Here is a 12,944-nt window from a genome sequence, read left to right as displayed (position 1 = left end):
GGACCACAGGAGGGGCCAAATGGATCAGGGATGCTTTAGTATTCCTACTCCGGAGGCTGCTTGCGGCTTAGTGACCAACCTTGAGGCCACACGAGGTCTCTGTCATTGTCGTTGTGCTCTCATCCTCTGACACGAGCACACACACACACACACACACACACACACACACACACACCCCCCACCCGGTGCTCCTGATGTTTGAACTCACTGTGAGAAATTCAAATTCCAACTTTATGACTATGGAGTTGATTCTGACTCATAGGGACCCCATAGGGCAGGGTAGAACTGCCCCAGTGGGTTTCTGAGACTTAACTCTTGGAAATAGAAAGCTTCGTCTTTCTCCCAGAGGGTACTTGGTAGTTTTGAACTCCTGACTTTGTGGTTGGCAGCCTAACTTTTACTTATTATGCTACCAAGTAGACTTTTATTCTTAGCATGAATGCATGCACCTAGCTAATGAGCCATGGTGGTGTGGTGGGTTAAAGGTTGGGCTGATAACCACAAGGAAGGTCAGGAGTTTGAAAACCACCAGTTACTCCACGAGAGAAAGATGAGGCTTTCTACTCCCATAAAAATGTAGAGTCTCGGAAACCCAAAGGGGCAATTCTACCCTGTCCTATAGAGTAGCTATGAGTCTGAATCAACTCGTCAGTGAGTTTGTTTTTGAGTTAGATGACCCTAGCTTACAAAATTGATTGTAATTTCTGCCATTTCCATTTGTCCATAAAGCTGAGATGAAACACTATTTACGTTTTCAGGTATTCCAGTCCTTTTTTGTTGTTGTTAGCAAATATAGGAACTCAAATTTGCTCCCATTCTATTGATTTTGACCCATAGTGACGCTATAGGACAGAGTAGAAGTGCCCCTGTGGGCTTCCTGTAACTGCTTGCAGGAGTAGAAAACCTCATCTTCCTCCCAGAAAATATATATAAGAAAAAAATTAGATATAATATATATTAGAAAAATAGTGTATAAGATATTGGCAAACATAATTAATAGAAAATATTATAGATACATGAAATGAATACAATGCATATATAAGTACGTATATTAGAAAAATTGTCACATAAAACTATATTCTCTTTTCACCTAATTTGGTATCATTTGTATTTTCCTCATAATTTAATTATGTTGTGTCTAATTTAAATGTCGCATTCATCATTTAAAATGTTTATTATGATGGAGTGTTTACGTTACACACTCACCCCTACTTAGTGTTATGGGTAACTTCAAAGACCAGGTCATTCTGTGAAAGGCAGCCTCACAGGAAAATGGAGGATGATCATATCAGCTCACAGAATGGAGTATGACTACATCATTATAGAACTAACAACTTACATCATCACCTAACTGCCAAACTAACCATCACGACCAGTGCTGCTCTTCAGCCACACCTGTGCCTTTGTCACTGACAGACATAAATCATCAAGGCACCAAATACGATCGCTAGATTTTCTCTAGTGCACATGCAGCGTGTGAGGTAACCAGAGTCAATCAGTGAGGAATAGGTGTGCTTATTCAGCACTCTTAATGATATTTAGACTGCGCTAACACTTTTGTAATAATTCTTTGTCTATATTTTGTATTTTTCAACATAAAGTCAATGTGTGACATCACTGAAACAATGACTGACAGCATCTTTGAAACTAATAAAAGTCCGTGCCAGATTGCCATCCTAGAGGATGTGCTGAGTTACGCTGTCACCGATAATGAACTGAAGTGCCTGACTCACAGCGCTCTTGAACAGGCTGATTGTGCGGGTCCTACATATGATTCATTCTCTGAAAATAGGTTGTTTTCGCCCATGGCTTGCTGCTGCTTCTTTTGCTATCATTATTTATGAAATAATGGGTTGCTAATAACTTTGGTCATTTAAAAAACATCTGCTTGACCTCTGATAGTAGTCTGACACGTAGTTGGCTGGGTTGGGACTGTAGCATACACGCTTGTCTGAAGCAACGTGAGACCTCTGGAGACACTGAGGACCCACCCCTGCTCGGTTATACTACTTCCCTCAGTTATACTACTTCCAGTGTATAAAAAGAAGTTACTACTTCCAGTGTAACAAAGAGGTGCCTCTTTGTTCTAAGATCTAACAACACTGGAATGGCAAACGATTCTCCTAGGGTGAGGCAGTTCCTTTGAGCTGATGTTCTATCGTGATTCCAGGGTGATAAAGGTCCCTGTCGTGGACAAAGTAGGCTAACTGCTCCATATCAACATCCGTGGCTGTGAGTGTAGATCTCTTTCTACTTGTCAATAGCCTGTAGAAAATTTGGATGACAAAACTACTTGGTATGCATACTAATTTACAGTGTTGGGTCTATACAACTGGCACCCGGACTCTGTCCCTAACACCAGAAGCAAGAGAGTGTGCCCATCACTGCCCCTCTGGTCTGGATAGAAGATCAGGAGGGAAGTTTGCTCTTGCTCAGCTGATTGGGACTCAGGGTCTCTGCTCAAGAGCTCTAGTCCCACAAGAGTCCCAAGCTGACTTTGTGTTTTCATGATTTCTTAAGCCAAGGGATAAATAGATTCCAATTTTCACAAGCCTGCCTTAAAAGGGTTAACAAAAATGATCGTAACTCAGAAATGTTCATTCGTGAGACCCTCTCCCCTTAGCAGGCCATGACCACCAAACCCTGGTTACAGAAATGTTCCTTTGCTCATGCTACCCTTGCATATCTGTTGTTTCTCTGACATTTTTAAAACTTTCCTGTTTGTTTTCTCCACAGCCAGATCTGCCAGTGAGCCGAAGGCTTCAGGAGTAGGAAAGGTAAGAATTCTGAAACACTTTCTCCTTAGATCTTCTAGGAACTTCTTGAAGGAGCCCTGGTGGTGCTATTGGGTAAGTGTTGGTCTGCTAACCTCCAGGTCAGTAGTTCAAACCCACTACTTAGTTGATCCGTGAAGCTACTTCTCCGGTAAAGATTTTCAACCACAGAAATCCTATAGAGAATTGCTAGGAGTCAGAATCGACTTGTTGGCAGTGAGTTAGGACCTTCTTGAATCTGACCAGAATTCTAAAGAGAAAAGCTTAAGTAATCCAACAGGTGAAAGCACTCAAGCATATACTATTTATTAAAGAGAGACAGTAATAGCATCTTCATCAACATTGGCATTACTTCAGGATTTAAAGAGAACAACTGACTCTCCTTGACGAAAGTTACGGTTGGATTTTGTGCCTGGATTTCCCTATTTTCTTCTGAACTCTGCATTGATGTGCCCTTGTGGTCTCTGGTTCAACAAAATGTACTTCTCTGGCTCCAAACATGAATAATCTGTTGGCAGACATTAAGGATTTATCTTGTATAAGACAGAACCTCAGAGTAGATTAGATCTGAGAATAATAAACTCTGCTCTTAACAGATTGGTTGTAGACATTGCAAACACTATTTCAGTAACAACAAAAATGACAATAGATCAATCGAATGTTAATCAGGTTTCTTCTTTAAGAAGCTGAGTTGGCTTTTTAAAAGAAAAAAGTGTATTTTGTTGTTCTTGAGGGTATACATTACAGAACACACACCAATTTAACTGTTTCTCTATGTACAATTAAATGACAGTGATTCTATTATTTAAGGCTGTACAACCAGTCTTACCCTCATTTTCTGAATCATTTCCCCCATTTTCACAAACTCACCGCCCCCCAAGTTTCCGATCTGAGTTGCTGATAGGACTGAAAAGTACACAATGCTCAGGGAAGACACTGTGTAGTAATTAACCTACACTATCACTTGATTTAAAGAACTCTTCAGAGGATGTTTTTGGTTGAAGGCTTAAAGATTATCTCAGAGCAATAGTTTCTGGGGTTCATGCAGTGTCTGTGGCTCCAGAAAATCTGGAGTCCATGAGAATTTAAAATTATGTTCTGAATTTATTCCCTTTTGATCAAGAGCCACATCCTCTTCTGTAGACTCTTGGACTGAAATGTGCAATAACAGTACCCAGTTGCCACCCCGTTGGGGTCTTATGGCAGAGGAAGCAGCTATTGATGTGTATTTCCCTCTCCCATCCCTGACTCTCCCTCTTCCTCTGTTGTCCAGGTGACAGAGACCCGTTGAACCTTAGATGGACGCTTGCAAACTATTTTCTTATTTTATTAAGTTAATTTATTTTTATGTTGAGAATATACACAGCAGACAATTTCCCTATGTCCCGATTCAACAGTTTCTATATGTACAATTCCATGACATTGATCATATTCTTTGAATTGGGCAACACCACCCTCCTGTTTTGAATTGTTCCTGGCCATTAACACACACTCAAGGCCCACAAACTTGCTGGCTAGTCTTTGCAATTGCAGCTGTCAATTCTAACTTGGTCTTTGAAGCTAGCGAACACCTCGAATCTGGTTGTGGGACTGAAAGGTTGGGGAGGTGAATGATCATGTGTTTGTCCTCTCCCATTACTTTCTAGTAGGTGGTACCTGGGATTCTTTTCCACTTTAAATTGAACTTTATCGTGAAATTTTTCAAGTATGTCCTGAATAGAGAGAATACTATAAGAAACGTTTATGTGTCCTTCAGCAGGTGCCAACTCATCACTGATATTGCTTCATGTACACCCCTGTTCAATTCTTTTTCCTTCATTAGAATACAGGTGACTTAAATTTGATTGTGGGTTTTTAATTGTTTATCTATATAGCTACTTTGTGCTGGTGGCAAAACAACAACAACAACAAAAAACCCCTCAGAAAATCTACTGATAGCTGCTTCCAAAAGGTAGCAGCCTGGAAAACTCTACGGAGAAGTTCTACTCTGTACACGTGGGATGGCTCTGAGTCAGAATTAACTCAACAACATCTGGCCAGAACAACCATGTAAACCCTGACTTAGTGCGTCTACTAGAACTAGCCAGTCATTTATGGATTCATGCAGCAAATATTCAGTATACTTTTTTAGATGTGAAGGCCAAGTTTCTTCAATTCACCTGTGGTCACCAAATGTAAACCTTTAATATCTACAAGCTGTTTACTTCTTGTCAGACAACACACTGAAACAATGAAAAGATGACATCATATGTCTTTCGTTATTAAATATAAGCATTTAAAATATAACATACTATTTGAAACCTATCTTGCCATTTCTTTACCTTTTATTGAATCTGGAAATTAAAAAAAAAAATGGAAAGGAGAGAGGGAAAAAAGAACTCCTCCCAAGCTGCTGATAGACCTTCTGCTTTATTAGAACTACTTCTCCTGTAATTTGACTCCCCTTTAAGACTTAACTCTGAGAGGACAGGAGTAGTGCCTAACTTGCTAGCCACTTTGCCTCTGGGATCTAGCAAAGCATCAAAGCATTGCTAGAGTTAATTAAAATGGTTGACTAAATGGGCCAAAGAATGGGTTCTGGATGCCGAGACGTTGAGAATGAAAAAGACCCGGCCGTACACAAGAGCTGTTTTAGTCTCACCGGTTTCTGAGGTCTGCGTTGGTAAGGTGTGAGCAGAGAACGATGGGTGAAGGGACAGGTGTGCTGACAAGGAGAAGGAGAGTCCTGTGGAGGAAGGGGTGTGTGACCTGTGCTGTGAAATTATCATCAAATAGTAGGAAAATGGCATTCCAGGAATAAAGTGTCACGTGTGAAGCTACGCAGAGGCTCTAAAAGCCGCTGTGTATTCTGAGAAGCCTGTGGAATTTAAAGTGTCCAGAAAGTAGTGGACGGATGGGATGTGGTTTGAGAACCAGGCAGAAGAAGCCTTTGAAGACCTTGAGTGCTGTGCTCAAGGCTTTGAAGTCTATCTTACAGTGAGAAGGCAAAGAAGGCCAGATGATGAGATGGTGTGTGTGTGGTAATTCTTTAGGGAGCAAGATAAGGGGTAAAGAAATAGAGAGCGCCGAATGCGAGGGAGACGAGTGGCAGTCTTGGTTTGGAAGAAATGGATCAGGACATGGGAGATTAAAGATGAGAAGTGAGGGAGAGGATGATCTCTAAATAATAACCAGATAGTTCTTTGGCAGGGGAGCCCAGGTGGATTAGTGATAATGTGTCGGGCTGCTGGCCTCAAGGTCAGCAGTTCGAAAACCCCAGTATCTCCTCGGGAGAAAGACAAGGCTTTCTACTCCCATAAAGAATTTAAACTCACTCACTCACTCACTGCCAACAAGTTGATTCTAACGCATAGTGAGCCTATAGGACAGAAAGAACTAACCCTGTGGGTTCCCAGTGCTGCAACTCTCATTCTCCCTCATCCTTCTCCAATGGATCACCTGGTGGTTTTGAACTGCTAACCTTATAGTTAGCAGCCCAATGCATGCACTCTATACTACCTGGTTTCTAGTAAAGAGTTCCAGTCTCTATACTGTAGAGTACAACCCTATGAGTTGGAATGGACTCGGTGGCAGTGAGGATTTTCCTTGGCGAGACTTGATGGGTGGTCATAACTGAGCTACAGATGCATACAAGAAGAGAGGAATTGATTCAGATCTGTAGAGTGGCCACATTCGGGTGACTATGTCAGTAGGTTATTCCCAGACAGGTGCACAGCAGTGGTTGTAATCCCTGGCTGCACGTCTCAATCTCCACTACCTTCAGCAATCCAGTCAATCTCCAGGGAAGGGACCCAGGCATCTGTATGATAAAAGGTCCCCGGGGACTTTAGTGTGCAGCCAGGGTTGGGCATCTGGTGTAGAGTTTATTAGGAGAAGGGACTTTGTGCTTTTGAAACCCTACACAGCATTTGCTTCCCCATCGTGAGGCCCTTTGACGGTGATGTACTTCAGATCTGTCAAATGAGGACTGAGCCGAGCCTACATTTGACCAGAAATTGCTAAGCATGTTCTCTCATAAACAATTCTTGTACCTCGTGTGATGTTTATGTTGGTTTCCTTCAGGCTAATAAATGTCCTTCAATGCTTCAAATCAATCTCAGCAGTTTCTCAATCGGCGGACGCTGGCATGCTGAGTGTGACCAGTCTTCATTGTGTTCTTCAGTGTCCCTGCCCCTGGCTCCCAAAAGGCGAATAGCTTCTTCCAGACACGCTGACATCCGGAGTGTCCTGGGGAGACATTGCGAACTGCTGTGTCTTAGCACACAACCCATAGAGTGGTTGGTTACTTGGCATTTGCCACTTGCACCCCAAACCATTTTGGCTCCATGCAAAATGAGTAGTATCAATTCTGTCCAGTGTTTTCTTATGTAAGTGGTCCCTGGGTTAACGAACTAAAGAGAGAAATTAAATAAGCAAAGGGACATTTAAAAGGAAGCATTGTTTTACACAAGCAGAGGGTTTTTTGAACATATTTAGTCTGGTGCTGATTCATCTTTCCTTTTTTTCTTTAAATCTGTACAGAGAAGCAAATCAAACACTTGGTAAGAAATAATTTAATGTTGAAGTTTGAAGGAAACCATGATGAATGTATCAAGCAAACATCAGCAGTGATGAAAACTGTTCCTTTTTATTGTTGTTGTAACATATCGTCACTAAGTTCGTGGCTTCAAACAATGCATACCTGTTATTTTACAGCCCTGTAGATTAGTAGTGGTTATGCACTGGGCTGCCAACCACAGGTCAGCAGTTTGAAATCACCAGCAACTCCTGTGGAAAAAGATGGGGCTTTCTACTCTCCTGAACTACAGGGGCATGCTACCCTCTCCTAAAGGGCTGATATGAGTCCGTCTTGACTCAGTGACAGCAAGTAGATTAGAAATCTCACAGAGGTCGCATTGGGCTAAAGCCAGGCTATACGCTGGGCTGGGTTCATTCCTGCATGCCCTACCAGAAAATGTATTTCCTTGTCTTTTTTGTTTCTGGAGCCCATCTTCCTCCATCTTCAAAGCCAGCAGCCTGCTCATCTGTGTGTTTTTCTACTTAACTCTAGCTCAGCCAAGAAAAGTTCTTTCATTTTTAGCATGTGTAATTGGGTACCCCCAAATAATCTCTTAATTGCATCAGGGCTTATTGGCCCGGTGAGGTTCCAGGTCTTGGGAGAGACATTTTTCTGCTTACCACAATGTAAGAGACATGAATTGTTCATGAAAGCAGAAGTGCTTTAGGTAGAGGGGTGAATCAAACCCAAACCAAACTCACTCCTGTAGAGTCTGTTCTGACTCATCGCAACCCCACGAGACTAAACAGAAGTGACTGCACAGTAAATCTTTCCTGAAGCAACTGTCTCCTGCAGAGTAGCTGACGGGTGGGTTTGACAGCCACCCTTTTGTTAACAACGGTTTTAACCACGGCATCGTCAGGGATCCTTTGTTGCACTAAACCAGGAAAAACAAAGCAAAAGGCAAACCCTCTACCACTGAGTCAATTACAACTCCTAGGGGCTCTAAGGTTGTCCATCTTTACAGAGCAGATGGCCTCGTCTTTTCCTAGGGAGTGAGTGGGAGCTTTGAACGGAGAACCTTGTGGTCAGCAGCTCACGGCTTACCCGACTACGAGACCAGAGCTCCTTCTCTTGCTCGAAAACACTCCCAACCAAACTCATGCTGTCACATCACTTCCGACTCATAGGAACCCCAAAGGGCCGGATAAAAACGGCCTCTTGGGATTCAGAGATGGTCACTCTTTATGGAAAGCTGCATCTTTCCCCCGCGAAGAGCCTAGTGGTTTCGGACAGCTGACCTTGTGGGTAGCAGCACCTCCGTCCTTAACCAACTCTACCACCAGGACTTCTTGCACTGAAGTCAGGGGAAAGAGGAACCGGAGGCATCTGGGCCAGCCTAGCTCCAGATTCTGAACACAGGAAGGGATCTCATTCCTCTTTTCTGTGGGGAGCCAATTGGAAATAGCCTTCAGGTGAATGGTTTCCTAGTCTCTTTCAGACCAGGTTTTTGGTTTGGTTTTTTATTTTATTTTATTCTACATTTTTCAGTCTAAGTGGGACCTTCGATTGTGGTCACAGTCAGAGAGGTAGCTGGGTACCATCTAGTTCTTCCTGGGCCCTCAGTTGTCATTGTTCTCATTTGCTGCAGGTACGAAGAGATCAGTAGTTGCTGCTTAGATGGCCATTCACAAGTTTTTAAGACTGCAGACACCACTCGGCAGACTAGGATGCTGAACATGGGTTGTTTTTGAAAGCTAACTTTGGAGTGGGATGTGGCTTGAAACTTTGAATGGAGAGAGAGAGAAACTCCTTTCCTATCCCTTCTAGACACTTCAACAATACAGCTATGAATACAGAACCTAGGGCTGCCCATAGGGTAATTAATCATCCTGGCTTTCTCAAGACTAAGAGCTTTCCTAAGGAGCAGAACTTTCAGTGTTAAAACTGGGATAATCCCAGGCAAATTGTCCCCCAAGATGCCCTAACAAAATGGTACCAATAAATAATGGCATTCATTTCAATCAATTAGTAAAAGCAAATTTGATTGAACTAAACGATAAATGAAGACACTTCTGCCCCCAGAGACTGAACTGAAGATGAGGTGAATCCAGCTCTTTTGGAAAATCTTTATGCACGTGTACATATTTTCACAAACCAACTATACCAACAAAAAGGCCAGCAACAACAACAAACAAGATTTAGAACAAACATGAGCCAGCAACATTTGGCAAATTACAAGATGTAGCCTGTCTTTCTGTTCTTACTCCAGGCCTCCAGCTCACTGCTGCACATTGTTTCTGATGAGCATACTTTCACAACTGAATTCTCGAGTGACCATAGCATGTCTCTCCCAGCACTTCAGGGTGTATGGAAAAGGAGTAACAACACCCAAGGTTGCCAATATAGCACAGGGTTTCTTAGCTTTCATCTGCCTTCTGCATAACAAAATGGACTTTTTCCCCTCACAAGGCAGCATAGACCATCCAGGAAGAGATAAACACATTAGGCAGGCTGTCTTGAATTCTCAAGGGGGGGTTGGTAGGATAGGAGAAGATAATGTCGTGGAGTCTTATCCTGATATGAGAGCTTGGTGCTTCTTGGTCCCAACAGCCCAGCATGAGCTATGTGTTATGATGATGTGCCACAGATACAGTTCTGGCTCAGCATGAGGCTATAGGAGGGAGTAGAACTGCCCCATAGGGTTTCATAGGCTGTAATCTTTACGGGAGCAGAAAGTGAGTTTTTTTCCTCCCACTGAGCAGCTGATGGGTTAACAGCTGAGTGCTTTACCATTGCATGCCCATCGCTTCCTCAGAGTGACTTACCCTGCTGTATAGGCGCTGCTGGACACCTACCTGGGGTGTGGTAGGTATGGCACACGCTTTGGGAACTTCCTGGGGGGAGGTGGGGCGAGGGTGCCAAAGAGCCGTTTCTGTTCACCATTGAAGTTTCCACGAGCAGCAGTGCACAATCATTCAGCAGTTTCAAGTATATTGTCCTGAGTGCTATTTCTGTTGATAATGGTGCTACCGTTGGATAAAGGCCTTTGCTCAAGCTTTCCTCCCTCCTTCTTTTCCAAGGGAAGTCTAACCAAGTCATGTGGGGAGAAAAAGTGGAAATGAATCACCTCATCCCTTCTATTTCTGGGACCTTTACATGAAGATTTTTGTTCCCTAAGTCCCTAGGACGAAGCCAGGAGGACTATCAGTGTACTTGAAGGAGCAATAAAGGAGCCACCCCAGAAGAGGCATTTGATTTTTAGAAGCTGGCAGTTTTTCTTCTTCTTTTTCTTTTCCTTCCTCTTTCTAAATGTATGTAGTCCTTTCATTTCTTGCAAGCTATGCTAATAGGCAGGTCCAAGGAATTCTTTTTCAGTTCATTTTACTTTCCAAAACAAACATTGACCACTCTCAGGCATTGAATTAGGATCAGGATCTGGATTTGTGACAAGGTTAGCCCCTAGACAGAATTCTAAATTATTCTGATATTTTACTCAATCTTTTTTTTTTTTTTAATTCCATCCTTCTCGGACTTCCAATCCTGGTTTCATTTTGCTAAGACAAGCCTCATTTTAACTTCAAACCAATGTTGTTTGAAGTTAAACGAGTCCTAGAATCTGACCAAATGTTTTGCTGTAATTTTAAACCCAGATTCTTTTGATCATGCCCAAGGAGAAATCAGAGAGTAAATATACATGGGAGATCCCAATGACTACTTCTCTGGACATAACATTTCTCTTTGGAGTGATGAAAATCTCTTGTGTGTCATGGCCACACCACACCATGACTGTGTAAATTCTGCTGCACCCTTTAAAGGGATTAATGGTAAATTTTAGGTTCTGTGGATTTTATCTCCAAAAAGAACGATGGTAAACCTCACAGAACTTCAAAAAGAGAAAAGTGGAAACAACCACAAAGACTGCTTCTCCTTGTCCTAAAGAATTGTAATGCAGGCCCGGAGAATGTGTGGCCTGAAGTCACCGCTCTCCTGTTCCGCTCCCAGGGGAAGCGGAGCTTCAGCTGTAGAAGGGTCTGAGGAGCAGAACGATGAGGCACTCACTCTCGAGGCAGGGGGAGAGGAGCATGCCCAACAGTTAAGGAACTAGTTGTTCATTATTAATAGAAACGTAGTTTTCTTTCTTGGCTAGATTATAGACTGCCTGTGTTTTTGCCAGGTTGATCACAATAAAAATCTGTAAGTCTGACGAGTTAAAACACTGGACTTTCTTCACCTGTCATGAGATACAACTCTCCTTAACTTGGGGAGAAGGTATGTTCATATCCCATCGTAGCAAGACTGCGGTTGGAAACGATAAAGTGGTTAGAGCCCAGATGTGATAACACCCATAAAATGCGACCAGGCTAACACATTTCATAGACAGAAATGTCTTTATTTAGAATTTCTCCTTACACATCTCTAGAGAGCATCGCCAGATCAAATTTTGATAGAGACTTGTTTCACGGGGTAGCGGCTTAGTGATTAGCAGGCAATTCTTGGATTAATTATGAAGGTTTAGGGCTTGAAATCCCTTCTAGATTTAGAGACAAGCATTTTGACCTTTCGACAAAGATGTAACTAGGCAACCAGTACAGCACTTAGCCCGTGCATAGCACCCAAACGCCACAGCAGTTGCATCTCTCTATCTATTTTGCTACTATTTAAGTCTGTCTTTTGGCTTTGGCATACGCTGCCACCTAACCTTTAATTTCTTAGAAAATATCATGCAAACCTAGCTGTAAAATGGCATGATTCCTAGAAGCTCAGCATCCTCAGATATTAATCAGGAAGTGTGCTTACAAGATGAGCAGTAATAATGGAGTTGAGAGGCAGCCAGAGACCCTGTGTTTTATGACGGAAAATTAAGAAAGAAGGTTTCGTTTATGGTGTGCGAAGGTGTAAGTGTTTAGAACCACATCTTGAACAGGTGGTGATGAGCATCCTCCAAAAATAATTCATGGGAAACCGATACATTCATGAAGAGGAAAGTTGACTTCTATTCTAGAGAATTTAGCTCTACTTTGGTCAGTAGGTAGCCACTGGAATGCCTAGTCTGAACCATAAATGAGAGCATTTGGAAAGTTTGTATGTATCCGACACTGCGCTAGGTAAGTAGTATCTTTCTTTTCTGTGGGAATCATGTTTTCTAATATTTTAATTCAAACTTATAATTATGAAAGGGATACATATGAAAGAAAGAATTGTTTTTTAATTCATGCAGCACAGACAGGTACAATGGAGAAAGTTCCTTTTCTACCGACTTCTAGCCTCACTTCTTCGGGCTAACCACTTGTAACAGCATTCTGTGGGTCCTCCAGAAATTTTCCATCTGACAGGTCATCTATTTTGAAAAGGTTACTGTGATAAGTAGCTTGTAACCATCTGTTCATGAGCTTCTTTTCTGAGCTCCACAGTCTTCACTTGGAGACACACTTTGACGCTTCTTTTTGAAATGTGCCTTTTACAACTGAACGCGTGAAAATGAATGTCAGCTCCCAAAGGAGGTCGACGGGGAAGTTGTGTGGCAGGCGGGACCACCACGGAAGACTGTCAGTGTGTCATCTCAGTCCCTGCAGAGTTTGCATAGAGAGCTTACCTGAGTCATAACCTCATGGAATTCTGTGACACTTTTCAAAGCCAGTCAGAGGGCATGATCTCCCCTTTATCCTTTT

The 12,944-nt window shown here is 42.5% G+C and overlaps 1 protein-coding gene across 1 annotated transcript in view; it reads left to right on the top strand.

Annotated features, from left to right (window-relative positions):
• GNG2 (G protein subunit gamma 2) overlaps positions 1-12,944 on the top strand; it is a 120,583-nt gene that overhangs the window by 21,337 nt on the left and 86,302 nt on the right. Inside the window, exon 2 of the mRNA XM_030884982.2 lies at positions 2,737-2,777. The gene's annotated coding sequence lies outside the window, so the exon portion shown is untranslated. The remainder of the gene's footprint in view (positions 1-2,736; positions 2,778-12,944) is intronic.

The sequence above is a fragment of the Echinops telfairi genome, unplaced genomic scaffold, assembly GCF_000313985.2.
Source record: "Echinops telfairi isolate 266 unplaced genomic scaffold, ASM31398v2 ScPeMD7_18;HRSCAF=68, whole genome shotgun sequence".
Lineage (NCBI taxonomy): Eukaryota > Metazoa > Chordata > Mammalia > Afrosoricida > Tenrecidae > Echinops > Echinops telfairi.
The sequence above is the reverse complement of the archived record's forward strand: the minus strand, read 5'-3'. Positions and strand labels throughout refer to the sequence as shown.